Genomic DNA, 17,674 nt, shown 5'->3' with positions numbered 1-17,674 from the left:
TAAAAATAGGCTGGGTGTGGTAGCTCATTCCTATAATCCCAGCAATTTGGGAGGCTGAGGCAGATATGGACTGCTTGAGCCCACAAGTTCAAGACCCACTTGGGTAGCAGAATGAGACCCTGTCTTTACAAAAAATAAAAAAGAAACTAGCCAGGTGTGGTGGCAGATGCCTATAGTCCCAGCTACTCAGGAGGCTGAGGTGGGAAGATTGTTTGAGCCTGGGAGGTTGAGGCTGCAGTGAGCTGTGATTGTGCCACTGCACTCCAATCTGGGTGACAGAGCGAGACCCTATCTCAAAAAAACTCCCCCAAAAACAAAAAACTTGGGTGTATGTGTGTGTATTTATTACATTCAACAATTAGAGAGCACACATTCTTCTAAAGTACACACAGAACACATACTAGACCACAGAAGAAAGTTCAATAACAACCTGTGAATTAGCATCACATAGAAACCATCTTCTGTGTCTACGGTGCAGTAAAATTAGAAATCAAATAAAAGGAGAATAAAATAACAATATAACAATAGTACTATGGACTGAATTGTGTCCCCTCCAATTCCTTATATGGAAGCCCTAGCCTTCAACACCACAGTATTGTGAGATCTGGGCTTTACAGAGGTCATTAAGGTTAAATGAGGTCATAGGAGCAGGGCCTTGATCTGACAGAAAGAAGAGAAACCAGGGTGCTTGCTTTCTCTCTCCCCACCACGTGAGGACTCAGAAAGAAGGTGGCAGTCTGCAACCCTTGAAGAGAGCCCTCACCAGAACCCAACCATGCTGGACTTTTTTTTTTTTTTTTTTTTTTTGAGACGGAGTCTCGCTCTGTCGCCCAGGCTAGAGGGCAATGGTGCGATCTTGGCTCACTGCATCCTCTGCCTCCTGGGTTCAAGTGATTCTCCTGCCTCAGCCTCCTGAGTAGCTGGGATTACAGGCATGTGCCACCATGCCCAGGCAATTTTTGTATTTTTAGTAGAGACGGGGTGTCATCATATTGGCCAGGCTGGTCTTGAACTCCTGACCTCATAATCTGCCCGCCTTGGCCTCCCAAAGTGCTGGGATTCCAGGCGTGAGCCACTGCACCCAGCACCATGCTGGACTTTTATCTGGGACTTCTAGTCTCCAGAACTGTGAGAAAATACATTTCTGTTGTTCAAGCCACCCAGTCTATGGTATCTTTTTTTTTTGAGACAGAGTCTTGCTCTGTCACCCAGGCTGGAGTACAGTGGTGCCATCTCTGCTTACTGCAACCTCCGCTTCCCTGGTTCAAGCAATTCTCCTGCCTCAGACTGCCAAGTACTGGAATTAACAGGCGCACACCACCACGCCCAGCTAATTTTTGTATTTTTACTAGAGACGGAATTTTGGTATGTTGGCCAAGCTGCTCTTGAACTCATGACCTCCAGTGGTCCACCTGTCTTGGCCTCCCAAAGTACCAGGATTACAGGCGTGAGCCACCTCCCCTGGCCAGTCTATGGTATCTTGTTATGGCAGCCTGAGCAGACTAAGACAAATAGTCAAACAGTATACAGTGCTTACTAAGTGCCTTACAGATATCAATTCACGGACTTACTACAGCACGAGGTGAATTTCCTTTTCAGAAGAGGAAATGAGAAGGCCCAAAGAGCCTAAGGACCTGCCTGCCCGAAGTGATAGAGTAGAGGCAGGATTTGAACCCAGGCAATCCAGGCCATAGTCCAAGTCTTAACCTCTATGCATCTTGCCCCTAAAATAGCACATCATTAGCCGTGGTCCCTGTTTGCTGTGTGCTTCTGAGCAGAGTGATGAGCTGAGCACTTTCATGTCCCTATCAACAGCTCCTCGTGCAGTGTCTGATACAAAATAGGAGTTCCATAAATGTCTATAGAAAGAATGAATTTTTATAAAATGACATGATTAAGAAAGCAACTGGGGCTAATGTCAACACAAGACATGTCTTCAACTGGGAGACATGAGGCTGGCCTCACGCATCTTCACAGCAGGGTTGTTAAGAAGTGAGGCAAGTGAGGCGGAGCCATCGGTGGGCTGGGGTTGAACACAAAGGGTCAGGTGGGGTACATGTCCCGGCCTGGTATCCTGCTCCGTGTAAGGGGCTGTTTATGTGTCAAGTGTGATGAAAACATATGAAGAGGCACTAGGGACACTCACTGTTCAAGGGGTGCCTTTTGGGAACTGAAGAACCCTCTTGCAAAGTGAGTCATTACCTTGCTTTGTAAACCCAAACATCCCTGTATTAGCTGCTGCCTCCCCACTGCTAATGAAGTTCTCAGTGAAATAAAAACATTTGGTAGGATGGAAAACATTTGGACTGATGGGCTTTGGAAGCACATATGCAAGGTTAGAGAAGCTCTGGGAATTGTATCAATGAACATGTTGCCATTTTTATGTCCTGAGGTTTAATGGAGATGAGCCGACACTGCACTGGCTCCATGCAGATTTCTCAGTAATAGCTTCAGAAATGTGGGCAGATATTTCTTTTTTTCTTTCTTTTTTTTTTTTGAGACAGAGTCTTGCTCTGTCACCAGGCTGGAGTGCAGTGGTGTGATCGATTCCGGCTCACTGCAACCTCCGCCTCCCAGGTTCAGGCAATTCCCCTGCCTCAGCCTCCTGAGTAGCTGGGACTACAGGCATGCGCCACCACACCCAGCTAATTTTTGTATTTTTAGTAGAGACGGGGTTTCACCATGTTGGCCAGGATGGTCTCGATCTCCTGACCTCATGATCTGCCCGCCTCGGCCTCCCAAAGTATGTGGGCAGATATTTCTAGTGAAATATATGGGCCTGGAGCTCCTCAGCAGCATGCCTGCGGAGTTGTAAAGGGGTCTTAGATTGGGAGGAGAAGGTTGAAATTCACTGTCATCCATTTATTTATTAAGAATTTACTAGGCACTGTATTAAACATTTTACATACTTAATTTCATTTAATTCTTATCAAAGCTGTCATTATGGGGCACTGTCATTCTGTTCACTTTATAGATGAGGGTGCAGAAGCATAGAAAGCTCAAGCAACTTCTTGCAGCTGGAAGGTGAGGCTAGGACCTGGCCCAGGGCAACTGTCTCCTCAACAGCATTTGCGCCTCCATTCCACTTAGTTTCCACATTAAAATGCTGTTCTAGCTCTTGCGTGGAGCATAGCCTCTGCAGCATGGAATTCTTTAATACCAGGTGCTTCTGAGTCAGAGGAAAAGGCACTTTGAACCTCCTGTAACGATGCTGAGGTTTGGACATTCTGACCCAGACCCTGACCCCCTGCACAGGCACTTTCACCACTTGTATGTTTTTCTTGCTGGGCATAGCGCCTTTCACTCCTTGGCCTTTGTCTGGCCAGAAGACATTGATGTTTCCAGGCATAGATGATTCCAGGCTGCTAAAGAAAGAGGCACTCTCCTGGTGCTTGGAGAATTTGTATGCATTTTTTACTATTCTCCAGCACACATCTTTGTCTTGACTTTCCAGCTGTAGTCCCTGAGGAGTACTCCATGGAGACTCCTGGTTTCCGGTTTTGTCAACCAAAAGCTTTGTATGCTTTGTGCCTCGGCAGGCTTCCCCTGGCAAGGTGGGCCAGGCAGGGCCTCGGTGCACTGGAGGTGGCCTGATGGCTCCCGGGAGAGGCCTGGCGACCCCTGCGTCGGTTCTCTCTTTTGCTTCCCCTCCACCAACATGAGACTTGGAGGTGTTGAGGAAGCTCCATTTTGCTTTGTCTATCTGGAATCTGTACTCTTTAAAGGCTGCATTCCTCTGACCCTGCCAAAATGCCCAAATTAATACTTTATGCCAGGCATAATGAAACCTTTCAAAACCAGAGTTAAAGAACAAAACTATACCCACAGCTCCCTCAAATATGAGGGAAGAATAAAAAAAAAAAAAGAAACAGAATACCACCAAACCAAACCAAAGCCCCATCACAAAACAAATGAGACAGCAGTTGTGAGCAGAGGGCTGGGGCCACCTCAGTGGGACGCCTGGGCCAGCATCTGACCTTCAAGAGGGAAGTGGGCTCTGGAGCCTTGAGACCCTCCCACATCAATCAGAGGACATCTGTCCTTTCCTCCCCTTCTCTTCACGTCTCTTCCTTCTTCTACCTCCCCTACTCTCCTTAAACTTCTCTCGCTCACTCTGTTTTTTTTTTTGGAAACAGGGTCTTGCTGCTCTGTTGCTCAGGCTGGAGTGTAGTGGCATGATCATAGTTCACTGCAGCCTCAAACGCCCGAACTCAAGCAATCCTTCCATTTCAGCCACCTGAGATGCTAGGACTACAGGTGTGTGCTACCATGCCTGACTAATTTTTTAAATTTCCTGTAGAGATGGGGTCTCACTAGGTTGCCCAGCCTGGTCTTGCCCAGGCTGGTTTGGCCTCCCAAAGTGCTGAGATTACAGGCCAGAGCAACCATATCCAGCTCCCCCCGCGAACTTCTCATCTCTTGATGCTCTTGCTCTAATGTCTGTAGGGCTTTATTTTACATGTTTGAAAGAGGTTTTCGCCTTTGCTGTATTGAGCTTTTTTTTTTTTTTTTTTTTTTTGGACATCTTTGCTATTTCCTGCTTATATTTCTGTTCTCCTCTCTTGACACTTCTATTAACAGCATTTCCAAAGTTAGCACCATCTGTGAACACCAATGCTTATTTTCTATTCACATCATTAATGAAGATGCTAAATAAGACTGGACTGAACATGCACCAGCACCCACACCTTCCTCTGAACAGACGATTTTTAGTGGTTTGTCGGGAACGCCATTATATATTTGCTTATTCAGCTCACCATTATCAAGAAGCATTTAAATTTACATTTGTGTGTAGCTGTGGGTCACTGGATAGAGGAGTTAACAGGATCCCAGTCCCTGCCACCTGAGAATCGAACATTGAAAGCACTTAGCACCTACACACAAACACACTGGGGACATATATATTAAAAAGAGAGCTGGCTCGGTGTGGCAGCTCATGTCTGTAATCCCAGCACTTTGGGAGGCCGAGGTGGGCGGATCACCTGAGGTCAGGTGTTCGAGACCAGACGGACCAACATGGTGAAACCCCATCTCTACTAAAAATACAAAATTAGCCAGGTGTGGTGGTGCATGCCTGTAATCCCAGCTACTTGGGAGGCTGAGGCAGGCGAATCACTTGAACCCAGGAGGCAGAGGTTGCAGTGAGCAGAGATCGCGCCACTGCCTTCCAGCCTGGGCGACAAGAGTGAAACTCTATCTCATAAAAAAAAAAAAAAAGAGCCATCATGAAACATCTGCATCTTCTGGGATGCGAGATAAATAATAAAAAGGCCTCAGTTCTCAAAAAAGCTCAGAGCCTGGGGAAGGAGGCTTCCTGAGCTACTGTATCTGGTGCAACAGAGTCAGCATCACAGAAGGTCTAGAGGGCACTAAGCAGGCCCAGGGTGGAGGGAGGTGCCCAGGACTTCTGCCTGCTCCCTGCAAGGGTGTGGCCTCTTAGGCTGTGTCCTGGCTTTGCGTGGCTTTGCTATGCACGTGCATCACTGGAATAAACTAGGCTCTCAGCACTGGGTCCACAGCATGTCAGGATTTCTCATCCTCGTGCTACTCCCCACAGATAGGGATGAAGACAGAGCCACTGAACAGGGTGCCAAGGGAGACAGCCTGGTGTACCAGGGCTGAAGGTGACTCACCTGCTCAGCCAGTGTCTCTCCTTCCTTTAATAATGTCCCTCAAGCTCTACCTGTCCTTTCTCCCTGAAGCCTAACTGGGCTTCTCCAGCCAGAGTGGTCTCCAAGACCCTACAGACAAGAAGGCGATGAGCTGCCCTTTGGAGGATGAGGAGGACTTGACAATGAGTTCAAGATGAGTGGGGGCTACATTTCAGGCACCTTGAAGCCTCGCCACACCCCGCCAAGGATTCTTGAAGACAGAAAATAGATAATACTTTGTTTTCTTCAGTGTGCTTACCACTAACTGAAATTGACTTGTTTGATACTTAGTTGGTTAACTGTCCGTCTCCTATAGCTTCTATCCCCTGCCCAAAGGTAAGCTCCATGGGAAGGGGGACCTTGTCTGTATCCCCCGTACCTAAAAGAGGGTGTGGTATACAGTAGGTTCTTAATAAAGAGCCAATACGTGAAATTGATAGAGATAAACTAGGAGGTATGGCAGATAGACTGTTGACTGATGGGGGCATTTTGAGGTAGGATGACCAATTAGGAAACTGTAAGTCAAGGCAGAAAGAGCTGTGATCATGAGAGGGCAAGAGTGGGGTCCCGCTGGAGAGACGCTTAGGAGTGAGAACGTGGCGACTGGCTGAATGTGGGTGATAAGAGGGAGACTCTACCATGCCTTCAGGTTTCGAGCTCATGTGATGGAGAAGGAGGTGGAAAGACAGAATGAGTTTGTTTTTTGGACAGTGTTGAGTTTGACTTCCTCTGGAAAAGGATGCAAAGGGTTTCACTATATACCACGTAGACCCAGGAGTACACAGGGCTCAGTGCTCTCTCCCTTAAAGGAATAGATGTAATCCAGCAAGGTAGATCATATGTCAAAACAGTTTATCATGTATCAAAATTGTTTCACAAAACCTATTTTTGTAAGAAAATTCTATTATAAAATCAGCACTTACAATATTACAGTGATGCTGTGCTATATTAAGTGACAGCAAATAAAGTCTAGAATTTGAAAATTTAGTGTTGAAATGGTAAGCCTGCCCGCACAGCTGTGTCTCAGCAACCTGGCTGTCATTCTCACCCACCCCAAACGCCTTAAGATTTCTTTCTTTCTTTCTTTTTTTTTTGGTAGACAGGATCTTACTCTGTTGCCCAGGCTGGAGTATAGGGTGTGAGCATGGCTCATTGCAGCCTTCTGGGACTACAGGCATACACCACCATGCTAATTAAAAAAATTTTTTTGGCCGGGCACAGTGGCTCATGTCTGTAATCCCAGCACTTTGGGAGGTTGAGGTGGGTAGATCATGAGGTCAGGAGTTCAAGACCAGCCTGGCCAAGATGGTGAAACCCCGTCTCTACTAAAAATACAAAAATTAGCCAGGCGTAGTGGCATGTACCTGTAATCCTAGCTACTCAGGAGGCTGAGGCAGGGAACTGCTTAAATCCGCAGGTAGAGATTGTAGTCAGCTGAGATTGTGCCACTGCACTCCAGCCTGGGCGACAGAGCAAGACTTTGTCTCAAAAAAAAAAAAAAAAAAAAAAAAATCGTAGAGACAGGGTTTTCCTATGTTGCCCTGGCTGGTCTTGAACTCCTGGGCTCAAGCCATCCTTCCACACTGGCTTCCCGAAGTGCTGGGATTACAGGTGTAAGCCACCGCGGATGCCCAAGATTTCTATCTTTTTATTCAATGTTAGTCTTTTATTTAAAAAATATTTTTCACACTATTATTTCCAGCAATCTTTATCTGAAAATGTCCAAACTTTAAAAAAACACTATTCTTAGAAGCAATAGTGCAAATTATAAAGGGGAAAGGAGGGAAAGTCTAATCCTTGCTTTGCAAATAGCAGGTCACACTCTCCAAAATCGTGGTGACCTATAAAAATTTGGAAACTAGTCAATGTCCAACAACAATGGGTAAATTATAGTTAGTTTGAATCACGATGAGGGGCGGTTAGTACATCACATTGCTTGCTGAGCTTGAAAAAAGGGATTTTTCTCAGATACTGATCGGTCTTTTAGAAGTTTAGTTATAACACATCCGGGAGTCAGACATTCCAGCTGGCAGCAGCAGCAGGAAAGAGATGGGGACAGGGGCCTTCCAGGTTCCCTGTATTTCTAGGAATGTTGCTTAATCAAAAGAGGAGACAATGGAGGCATAGTGGGAAGAATACAAGGTTTGGAATCAATAGTTTAGGGTTCAAATCTAGCTGTCTGGCTCTGGGCAGTTACTTAATCCTTTTAAACTCAGTTTCCTTAACTGGGATAATGAACAGTGATAATGTTCTTTTTTCTAGAGAGTTAAAGGAGAAAATATATGCACAGTGGCTAGTGCCATGCCTGGCATCGAGTAAGTGCCCCATTAATGTTTGTTAATGGAGTAAGCGCTTGAATGGAGGAGGCTGTTAGAGTGGAATGCTGGTTAGACGAATGAAACCAGGGCTGAAAGGACCTTTGCCCAGCCTCTCAAGGCCTCTGCCCCTGACCACGGATATTCCCCTAAGAAGCAACTATGCCACCTTCCAGGGCAAAAAGGCTTGTCGGTTCCAGAAGGACTTTTTAACTTGTTATTCAGTATTTTTAAATTCCCTCCTCCTGTCTTTTCTTTGAGATAGAGTCTCGCCCAGTCCCCCAGCCATGGCCTACTGCAGTCTTCACCTCCTGGTGAAGTCATCTTCCTGCCTTAGCCTCCTATATAGCTGGGACCACAAGTATGTGCCTCCATGCCCGGCTAATTTTTTGATTTTTTGTAGAGACAGGGTCTCGCTTTGTTGCCCAGGCTTGTCTTAAACTCCTAGGCTCAAGCAATCCTCTTGCCTCAGCCTCCCAAAGTGTTGGTATTACAGGTGTGAGCCACTGTGCCCAGCCTTAAATCCCATTTTTAAGGACAAAGGATAATGCTTTCTTCTTGGGGCTGACGACATAGTTCTTTTTGGATATTTTCCATCACACTGTCACTGAACCTTGCTCCCATCCAGGCAACTATAATCCACAGTGAAGAATATTTGATTAAGTAGCAGGTGGTGGGGGATTTTTGTTCTGAGGGGAATTCAAAGAAGTTAAAACAGAGGCAGCTATCTCATAAACCAAGCCCAGAACACGGAGATGAAAAGAAACAAATTGCCCACTTTCTACCACCTGTTTGAGAACAGAAAGATTTACACTCACTTATGTCAGCTAAAAAAATGTACCCTTGTCTCATTGCGGTAAAAGAGCCTCCACTGCTCAGTTGCTTCTGATGGAAAGTCTACCCCCTGCTCCGATACACACTTTCATGCTGGTAATGACAGGGGCAAAGCAGGCCTTTCTATCAATATGTTCTGCACACTTCCTAGCAGCTTTGCTTTTTCTATTCTGCATTTGCTATTTTAAGCGAGTACATAATGCATCAATTTTCAGACTCTTACTCAATGCCATTGCTACAGAACTGAGAACTCAGTAATCTTGTCAGGCAGAGCAGAACAATATTCCAACAGATGAAACATTCCATGCAGCCTTATTTCCCTTTTCCTGGGATGGGGCATCTATTTCTGGCCTATAATGAGAGATGAACCAGTGGCCACGGTCCAGTGCCTCTTGCCCTGGAATCCCACATCACAGAAACCACTCACCATGCTGCTGCTGGTAGACACATGAAAGGCCCTGTGGAGGTCTCAAGTTCATTTGACTGCTCTCTTATTTTTTATTTTAAGTTCCCAGAAATGGGTTGTTTTGATCCAGGCTGGAGCTTACTGGCTGGGAAAGTGTGGGTTCTCTCAGGCCACATTTCCCCTTTTCCTGCCTGCCATGAAGAGTCCCCATTTTCTCCGGAATCACCAATTGGATTTGAGAGCCCCAGAGGAACCTTTGTCTCCCTGCCCCCAGTCTCGTAGAAGATTTAAATGTGAAGTGTCTCCACATGGCTTCTTGCCAAATTTGGCTTGCCCTTGAGTGCAGACACACTTCCAATAGAAGGCCAATTGCATCTGATACCTCAGTGGGCAGTTTAGGCAAATTTCCCTGTTGTGTGTGTTTACAGCTTTAGTGGCTTCTAATACAGGCCTTATTTACTGCCTGCATTGTTACCTGGGAGAGAGAGAGCAGAATGGATCTGCTGCTACTTGCTACACCATTTGGCTTGTAAGTGGATTAAATAGACACATTTTCCCAAGATTTACTCCACATACCTGGCTGGTGTAAATGGGCTGGGCCACTTCCACCATCCTCTCCAGTTCCTGCTCCTTTTATCTTATATCCATTAACAATGGCACAACAAATTAGCGTGGGTGCATAGTGATTCCATTGGAAGGTGAATAATTCAATAAAAACTACACCACTGCTTTCTAAAGAACTAATTTATAGCATCGAAGGATTCAGCTATACCAATGGGGACCTTGAATTACTGGCCCAACTTTATTGGCATGAAAACAATCAAACCAAATACATTCTTCCTCTGGATCTGGAAGTCAGACACCCTGAGTAATATTTAGGTCACTGCTGCCCAGGCAAATCTGAAAAATGGTTTGTGCCCTGATTAGGCAGTTACACATTTGTTTTAAATGACTGCCATAGGATGGGATCCGGAGGCATTTTAAGGCAAAGAGAAGTCATATGAGCAGTACTGAAACAATCTGAAGTGGGCTGAAGCAAACAGCCTCTTTGTCTAGCCTCAAGTGTATCAGCGTCAGCTTTACAGCTGAAATGGAATCTTTGAGTTTGGTGAGTGTGTCCCCACTTCCTCTTGTCTGTCTCTGGGAGCCCATAGAGCAAAGATTCTCAACCTTGATTGCACGTTAAGCTTATGAAAAATACTGGCCCTAGCAGTGGTCAGGCTCCAACCCCAGAGACTCTGCTTCAATTGGTCTGCCTGTGGGCCCCTGAATGTCGCGTTGCTAAAGCTCCCTGGGTGATTTTCCTGTGCACCACCGCTTTAAACCGTTCAAGCATCACCCTCCCTGGGAACGACCGGAAGAAGAGCTGGCCCCGCTTTGCTTCAGATAAATGCTCCAATTAGCTGCCTGGGAACTGGCCTAGCGCATGATAGGATTCCCCTTACATACAATTTAATTGATTTATCACACTTTTTATTATGACAATTCTTAAACATATACTAGAAAGAAGAATTACAAGAATGATTTGGAACAACATTCTAGAAGTGCCTGTGAAGGAGCGGCTGAGCCCCCAAGGGTCACAGAGCTCAGAGGAGGATGTGAAGATGGGCACCCCTCCTGCCACCCCGGCTCTCCCTCTGGACAGCACCTGGCCCGCCACTCTGCCATCACCCTCTGGACAGCACCTGGCCCGCCACTCTGCCATCACCCTCTGAACAGCACCTGGCCTGCCACTCTGCCATCACCCTCTGGACAGCACCTGGCCTGCCACTCTGTCATCACCCTCTGGACAGCACCTGGTCCACCACTCCGCCATCACCCTCTTTCTTGTCCCCTTCTCATTTCTTTCGTCAACAAACATTGGCTAAAGCTTGTGTGTCAGCCCTTGTGGAACAGTGGTGCATAAGCCAGGTCTTGCTCCTGCCCTCATGGAGCTCAGAGCCTGGTGTGGAAGACTCTTGTAAACATGAGTTACACACTCATTACTGTTTATTCATAATTCTGCGAAGAGCTCTCGCGGTAAAAGTACAGACTGCAATGGAATCGTGACGGGAAACCTAATCTATCTTATTTACTCTCGGGGGAGTCAGTGAACACTTTCTTGAAGAAGTGATATTAAAAACATTTGATTTTAAAGAGTGAATAAGAAATGCACATGGTATGATATTCACAGGTCCCAAAGCATTTAGAGGGAAAGCGTGTTTCCTTCCACCCCTATCACCTGGCCTCGGTTTCCCTCCTCATGAGCAACCACAGTCCCACTTAGGGTGTATCAGTCAACACTAAGACTGGCACACACTAAGAGGGTATCGGCTAGAATATGAGCCAATCTGATGTTTGACGCCACTGCCACTAGAGCTGCTATGTTGCTCCAGGACAAAGAGGGTTCTGGGTTAGGGCCATTACTGTGGCCAAATCCCCAGCACTCTTCATCACTAGGTGACCGTGAATGCTAACAGCAGCACATTTTGCTCACAGAATCCCCTCCCCCCGAATCACGACTTCAACTCTCAGAGGCCCTGGAAATTCTGCTTTCGGCCTCGCAATGCCATCGAGCTGCAGAACTCGGCGGCCGACAGGTTCTCTGCGGCCCGGGTAGGGGATGTGCGCCCCGCCTCGCTGCAGGGAAGGCCGAGCAAGCCAGGCCAAGAGGGCACTGGACGCCGAGTCTCACCTCCTTTTCCTCCCGTCTCCTCCCTCTCACCAAGTGACACCGCTCCCTCTCAAACGGAAGGAAGGGGAAGAGGTCCGTGGGGAATCTCTTGGGTCCTTAAAGGGGGCGGCTGTCACGTCTCCTAGCTCTGCTATGCGCGGTACAGGCCGGCTAGAGGCCAGCGAGGCCGCCCAGGTGAGGGAAGCAAGTTCCTGTGCGGCGCTTCAGCCCGGCACCGCTTTTTGAAACACTGGTTTCATGCCAGGCACTGGGCAGGCCGGGTGGGGGTGGCGGCGAGGCCTGTCCTCGCGGGCCCGGGCACCTGCAGCGGGAGCGGAGCGCAGGAAGGGCGGCTGCCGGGGAATCCGGGGCGACAAAGGAAAGGCGGGAGGGGGAGGACGCAGGGAAGCAGGGAGGAGGGGAGGCGGAGGAGACAAAGGGAATCTGCACCCGCCGGGTGGGCTGCGGCGGCGGGGGCGGAGGCTGCGGCTCCGAGCGCGACGCGGTCGCCAAGGCAACGCCGGCCCCAGCGCCCGCGGCTGAAACGAAGCCGCTGCCCGAGCCCGAGCGCCAGCGCGCACGCCCTCCTTGCAGCCCCCCGCAGCCCCGGCCGGCCGCGCTTCTCCGCCTCGCCGCCGACAGCCCCTCCCAGCCCGCCTGCCCGCCCTCCTTCCGGCTGTTTTTGTTTGTCTGTCTTTCCCGAGAAGGTGATGATTTGGGGCTTAGATCATCTGCTGGCATACTGATGAGCTCACTGCGTTGCTGAAAAGGAAGGGGATGGGGACTTGGGTCAGCTAAGGGTACAGGATCAATATAAGACAAAAACATTAAGAATATAAGACAAAAACATTAAGCAATGGAGATGTGGGTAAACAGCAGGCTTTTTTTTTTTTTTTTTTTTTAAACCAGGGCGATGTCTTAGCCAGAAATAGTTAAGAAGGGAGGAGAAAGGGCTACCCCCGCAGCCATGTGAAATAGGATTAGTGGAAACCCTGAAGACTCAGGCCCACAGGAGCCATACTGCAGCAGTTTGCTTTACGTGACACTTTTCCTGCTCAGATTCCTGCTCCAGAAAAAGAAAATCAATCTGTGCACCTTTTTCTTTTTCTTATTCAAAGCCCAAACTCATGGTATCATCTCTTAAACTGTATTTCAGCACGAACAGGGAAAGGCTCATGAGACTGTACTCTGTGAGGGTGGAAACCGGTCTGAACCATCCCTGTAACTGCTGAGCCCCGGGACCTGCCGCACACTAGCTGAGGGTGATGGACCCTGCCGCTGTGCACAAAGTCCACACAGAGGACTTCCCGAGGTCAGCCTCCGGAATGCAGTAGCGACTGGGCCCAGAAACATCCTGTTAGCACGAATGCCTTGCTATGAAGTCACACAAAGAGCCAAGGAGTGTGGCTGGGGAGGTTTTGAAAACTCAGCGAATAGCAAAACGGGGGCAGGAACATAGGTCTTTTTATCCATCAGGCAAAGTCCCACCTTTATGACATATCTGTCCTGGGTCTGGAGCACCATGCTTTGTGAGATTATAATAGAGAGGCATGTCGATGAATAATAGGCGTGTGACAGGTTGGTGTGGGCTGGCAGGGAGCTGCCTCCCGACTGCTCTGCTCGCGCTGCTGTGGGGCTCCCCCGATACAGGTCATGGGTCTGACTGGAGTACCATCTCCTAACCACTCTTCTGTTCATCTAGACAGATGCTACGTCCATCCTAAGAGTCATATGTGTTCTTTGGTTATCCTAGAAGCCACTGTGGTATCCCAGGGCCTTGACACAGCCACTGACAGAAAAATGATGAATAAAAATAATACGCGTGAACTGCTGTTATTCCTGCATTCCAGAATTCAAACTGCACCATATTCAAAGGTGACTGACAAAGTTCATCTTCTTTGCAGGCGGTATTGGGAATGGCAGGGGGTGGAAATCAATCAGGGAATGGTAGGACTCAGCTGCTGAGAACATGGGGCGGGGAATCGCGCCCCTTTGTTCAGCAAAATCTAGAGCTAACACACAATCTTTCCATTGGCTTACCCAAAAGATCAGACCTCAGTTTGGAAGGCTAGAAGTCTAGAACTGGGCCTTGAGAAAAGATCCGACCTTGAGTTCAGCTTTAAGCAAGAACACATCTAAAATCTGGCCAGCAGGCTGTCTACTGATTTCCTAAAGACCCCTCCCTCAGGGCCAGATGGCCTGCCTCCCTCCGCTGCCTACTCCAGTATTCTTCCATCCTGAACCATGACAACCAACCTACTCCTTAGAAACACACCTAAAATAGGGAAGAGAAGGCTCAAAAAACGCGTATTGTCTCTCATAGCACTCATGAGTGCTATGATAGTGAAGAGTAAAGCAGTCTTTCTGTAGAGGCAGACTTCATGTGATGAAGGCCTGTAAATTCCCGCATAATCAGGAACAAACTGAAAAGAACAGTGAGGAGGTTAAGGAGGAATTTTCAGTTCCTCATACAAATTGCTCCTATGTTTAGTAGCCATAGTGTCAAGGAATATTTAAATATAGATGCTAGTGAAATTCATGATCAATAATTTAAAATGTTTCGGGAAAACATTAATTTGCTGAGATGTGGGTGGTGAGTACTTCTTGGTCCATAGAACCCTAGCCAGCCAACCTGGATTAAATAAATAAATCTCAGGGCCGGGTGCGGCGGCGCACGCCCATAATCTCAGCACTTTGGGAGGCCAAGGCGGGCAGATCATGAAGTCAGGAGTTCAAGACCAGCCAAACATGGTGAAACCTCTTCTCTACTAAAAATAAAAAAATTAGGCCAGGCGCGGTGGCTCACGCCTGTAATCCCCGCACTTTGGGAGGCTGAGGTGGGGGATCATGAAGTCAGAAGTTCAAGATCAGCCTGGCCAAGATGGTGAAACCCTGTCTCTACCAAAAATACAAAAATTAGCCAGGTGCAGTGGCAGGCGCCTGTAATCCCAGCTACTCAGGAGGCTGAGGCAGGAGAATTGCTTGAACCCAGCAGGCAGAAGTTGCAGTGGGCTGAGATCATGCCATTGCACTCCAGCCTGGGCGACAGAGTGAGACTCTGTATCAAAAAAAAAAAAAAAAAAAAAAAGCAAAACTCAGTTTCTCTGAAATATTCCAAATATTCAGGTCGAATAAAATTTACATATCCTCTAGGAGCAAATAATTAAAATTAATCAAGCAAAACATTAACTAAAAATGATAGAGGTATGAAATAAATTCTCTTCATGGATTATGACATAATTCGCTATCCCTGCTTCCATCTCACCACTAAAGGCCTGATGCTGTGGCCTAATGCTGAGTTGAAACCACAGAGTTCAGGGTTATAATGAAAGCCTTTTCACCAAAAATGGGTCCCCCATTGGTGGTCAGAATGAAAGAATTTTGTCCCAAACTATTCTAGTTTCTTGAAGGCCTTAAGTTCTAGCTGCTGACTTACAATGAGTTAAAGCATTATAGTGGCTGGAAGGGATGCATAGTGAACATATTAGGAAGACATGATGCACTGTTTCCTAAATAGACAGCAGAGTTCCCAGGGGATGGGGCACAGAGCACTGAGAGGTGATGCTAAGGTGGGGAGGGACTGGAGGAGGCTAGGATGGCCTGGCACAAAGCAGGAGGGTGAGCTAAGGGGCAGTATGAGGACCCTAATGACATGAAGAACACGGAAAAACGAGTGGGGTAGAGGAGTCACACAGCCAGCTTTTGCTCATTACCCACTGAGGAGGGCCAGTGCTGCCTGTGGACTCCATTAGGAGCATCATGTGGCTGTCAGGCTCCTCAGTCTTAGTGTCCCCCATGTCTTTTTTTTTTTTTTTTTGAGATGGAGTCTCGCTCTGTCGCCCAGGCTGGAGTGCAGTGGTGCGATCTCGGCTCACTGCAAGCTCCGCCTCCCGGGTTCACGCCATTCTCCTGCCTCAGCCTCCCGAGTAGCTGGGACTACAGGTGCCTGCCACCATGCCTGGCTAGTTTTTTGTATTTTTAGTAGAGACGGGGTTTCACCATGTTAGCCAGGATGGTCTCGATCTCCTGACCTTGTGATCTGCCCACCTTGGCTTCCCAAAGTGCTGGGATTACAGGCGTGAGCCACCGCGCCCGGCCCCCCATGCCTCTTAGACAGCAGTGCAACTAACGCCACTGCCTTTGCCTGCCTACCACATGGGAGGAAAGAGGATCAGGTAGGACTCAGGGCTTGCCAGTGGACAGCAAGAGAAGGAAGGGAAAAGAGATGGGAAGGCAGGTGGGGGAGGGGAAAGAGAAGAAAGGTATTTAGCACAGGGGTGGGCTTTGGCTCTGACCCAACTTCCTTTTACAGACAAGAAACCAGGCCCAAAGAGGTTATGAATTGTCAAGATCACTTAGGGGTGGAAGTGAAACTCTCACCTTGGGCTTCACATTTCCGATTCAGTGTTCATTCATCGAGTCCATGAGAGAAAAAGGAAAGGGCAGAAGTGCAAAATGTCACCAATAGCGAAAGAGCATGATGCAAATGAGAAACAGAAAAGCTCTCCACAGGAGACTTAGAAGACTACAAAAATCATTCCATTCAGTCTCATGACAAAACAGTGCCCGAGGAGCTTTACAATCGAGTGCCAGTACTAGCCTGGGCAACATGGAGAAACCCTATCTCTACAAAAAATTACCCAGGCATGGTGGTGTGCACTTATAGTCCCAGCTACTTAGGAGGCTGAGTCCCTGAGCCTGGGAAGTTGAGGCTGCAGTGAACGGTGATTGTACCACTGCACTCCAGCCTGGGCAACAGAAAAAGACCCTGTCTCAAAAAAAAAAAAAAAAAAAAAAAGAGTGCCAACCCTGGAGTGAGAGTGGTTGGGGCAAATCCCATCTTCTCCCAACAACCAGTAAGCCGTGGGGCAAACTTCTTAACCTCTCCAAGCCTCAGTTTCCTCAACCATGAAATGGGGATGACGATAGTATTATTTTCATACAGACTTTGTGAAGATCAAAAGATAATGATCCATGGCAAAGAGTTCTCTCAGCACAGTGCCTGGAGTACAGTGCCGTGCGTAATCAGCATGTGCTGCTGCTATTATGATTGCCACAGAGCTGCTACAACCAGGGTAAACTAGTTTTCTTACAAGAAAAATGGAATAAAAAAGTTGTTCGTGCTTTTCTATGTTTGGGAAAGCATATCTGTTTTCTCTGGGGCTGAATGAATATATGCATCGTTTTGAATTTCCCACAGTAAAAAAAGCATCATTTTGCTTTTGTCTTTGGTGGAGCATGCTTCCTTCCGACGTCAACTCACTCCTCCCTCTATTGGTGAGAAAGTCTCAGTCTCAGTCTTAGTTTCACAACTAAAACACTCTCTGCGCTAACAAGCTCAGGCGTAGGATGGAAAAAATGAACTTACATTTCATTACTTTTTCTTTTTTTTTCTTTGGACAGGGTCATGCTCTGTCACCCAGGCTGGAGTGCGGTGGCACCATCATAGCTCACTGCAGCCTCAAACTTCTGGGTTCAAGCAATCCTCCTGTGTCGGCCTCCAGAGTAGCTGGGACCACACAGGTGGGTGCCATCATGCCTGATTAATTCTTTTTTTTTTTTTTTTTTTGAGACAGAGTCTCGCTCTTTTGCTCAGGCTGGAGTGCAGTGGCATGATCTCGGCTCACTGCAACCTCTGCCTCCGGGTTCAAGCGATTCTCCTGCCTCAGCCTCCTGAGTAGCTGGGATTACAGGTGCCCGCCACCATGCCTGGCTGATTTTTGTATTTTTAGTAGAGATGGGGTTTCACCATGTTGGTTAGGCTGGTCTTGAACTCCTGACCTTGTGATTCACCCACCTTGGCCTCCCAAAGTGC

At 47.6% G+C, this 17,674-nt stretch overlaps 1 protein-coding gene and 1 long non-coding RNA gene across 2 annotated transcripts in view; one reads left to right on the top strand and one right to left on the bottom strand.

Annotated features, from left to right (window-relative positions):
* The window catches only part of MYO1D (myosin ID), a 384,944-nt gene that overhangs the window by 14,508 nt on the left and 352,762 nt on the right, over positions 1-17,674 (bottom strand). The window lies entirely within an intron of this gene.
* LOC129533828 (uncharacterized) lies at positions 12,284-13,686 on the top strand. The gene is made up of 2 exons (XR_008680198.2): positions 12,284-12,566; positions 13,016-13,686. It is a non-coding gene; the product is annotated as an uncharacterized lncRNA (long non-coding RNA).

Source organism: Gorilla gorilla, chromosome 4 (assembly GCF_029281585.2).
Source record: "Gorilla gorilla gorilla isolate KB3781 chromosome 4, NHGRI_mGorGor1-v2.1_pri, whole genome shotgun sequence".
Lineage (NCBI taxonomy): Eukaryota > Metazoa > Chordata > Mammalia > Primates > Hominidae > Gorilla > Gorilla gorilla.
This window is presented reverse-complemented; position numbering and strand designations above follow the sequence as displayed.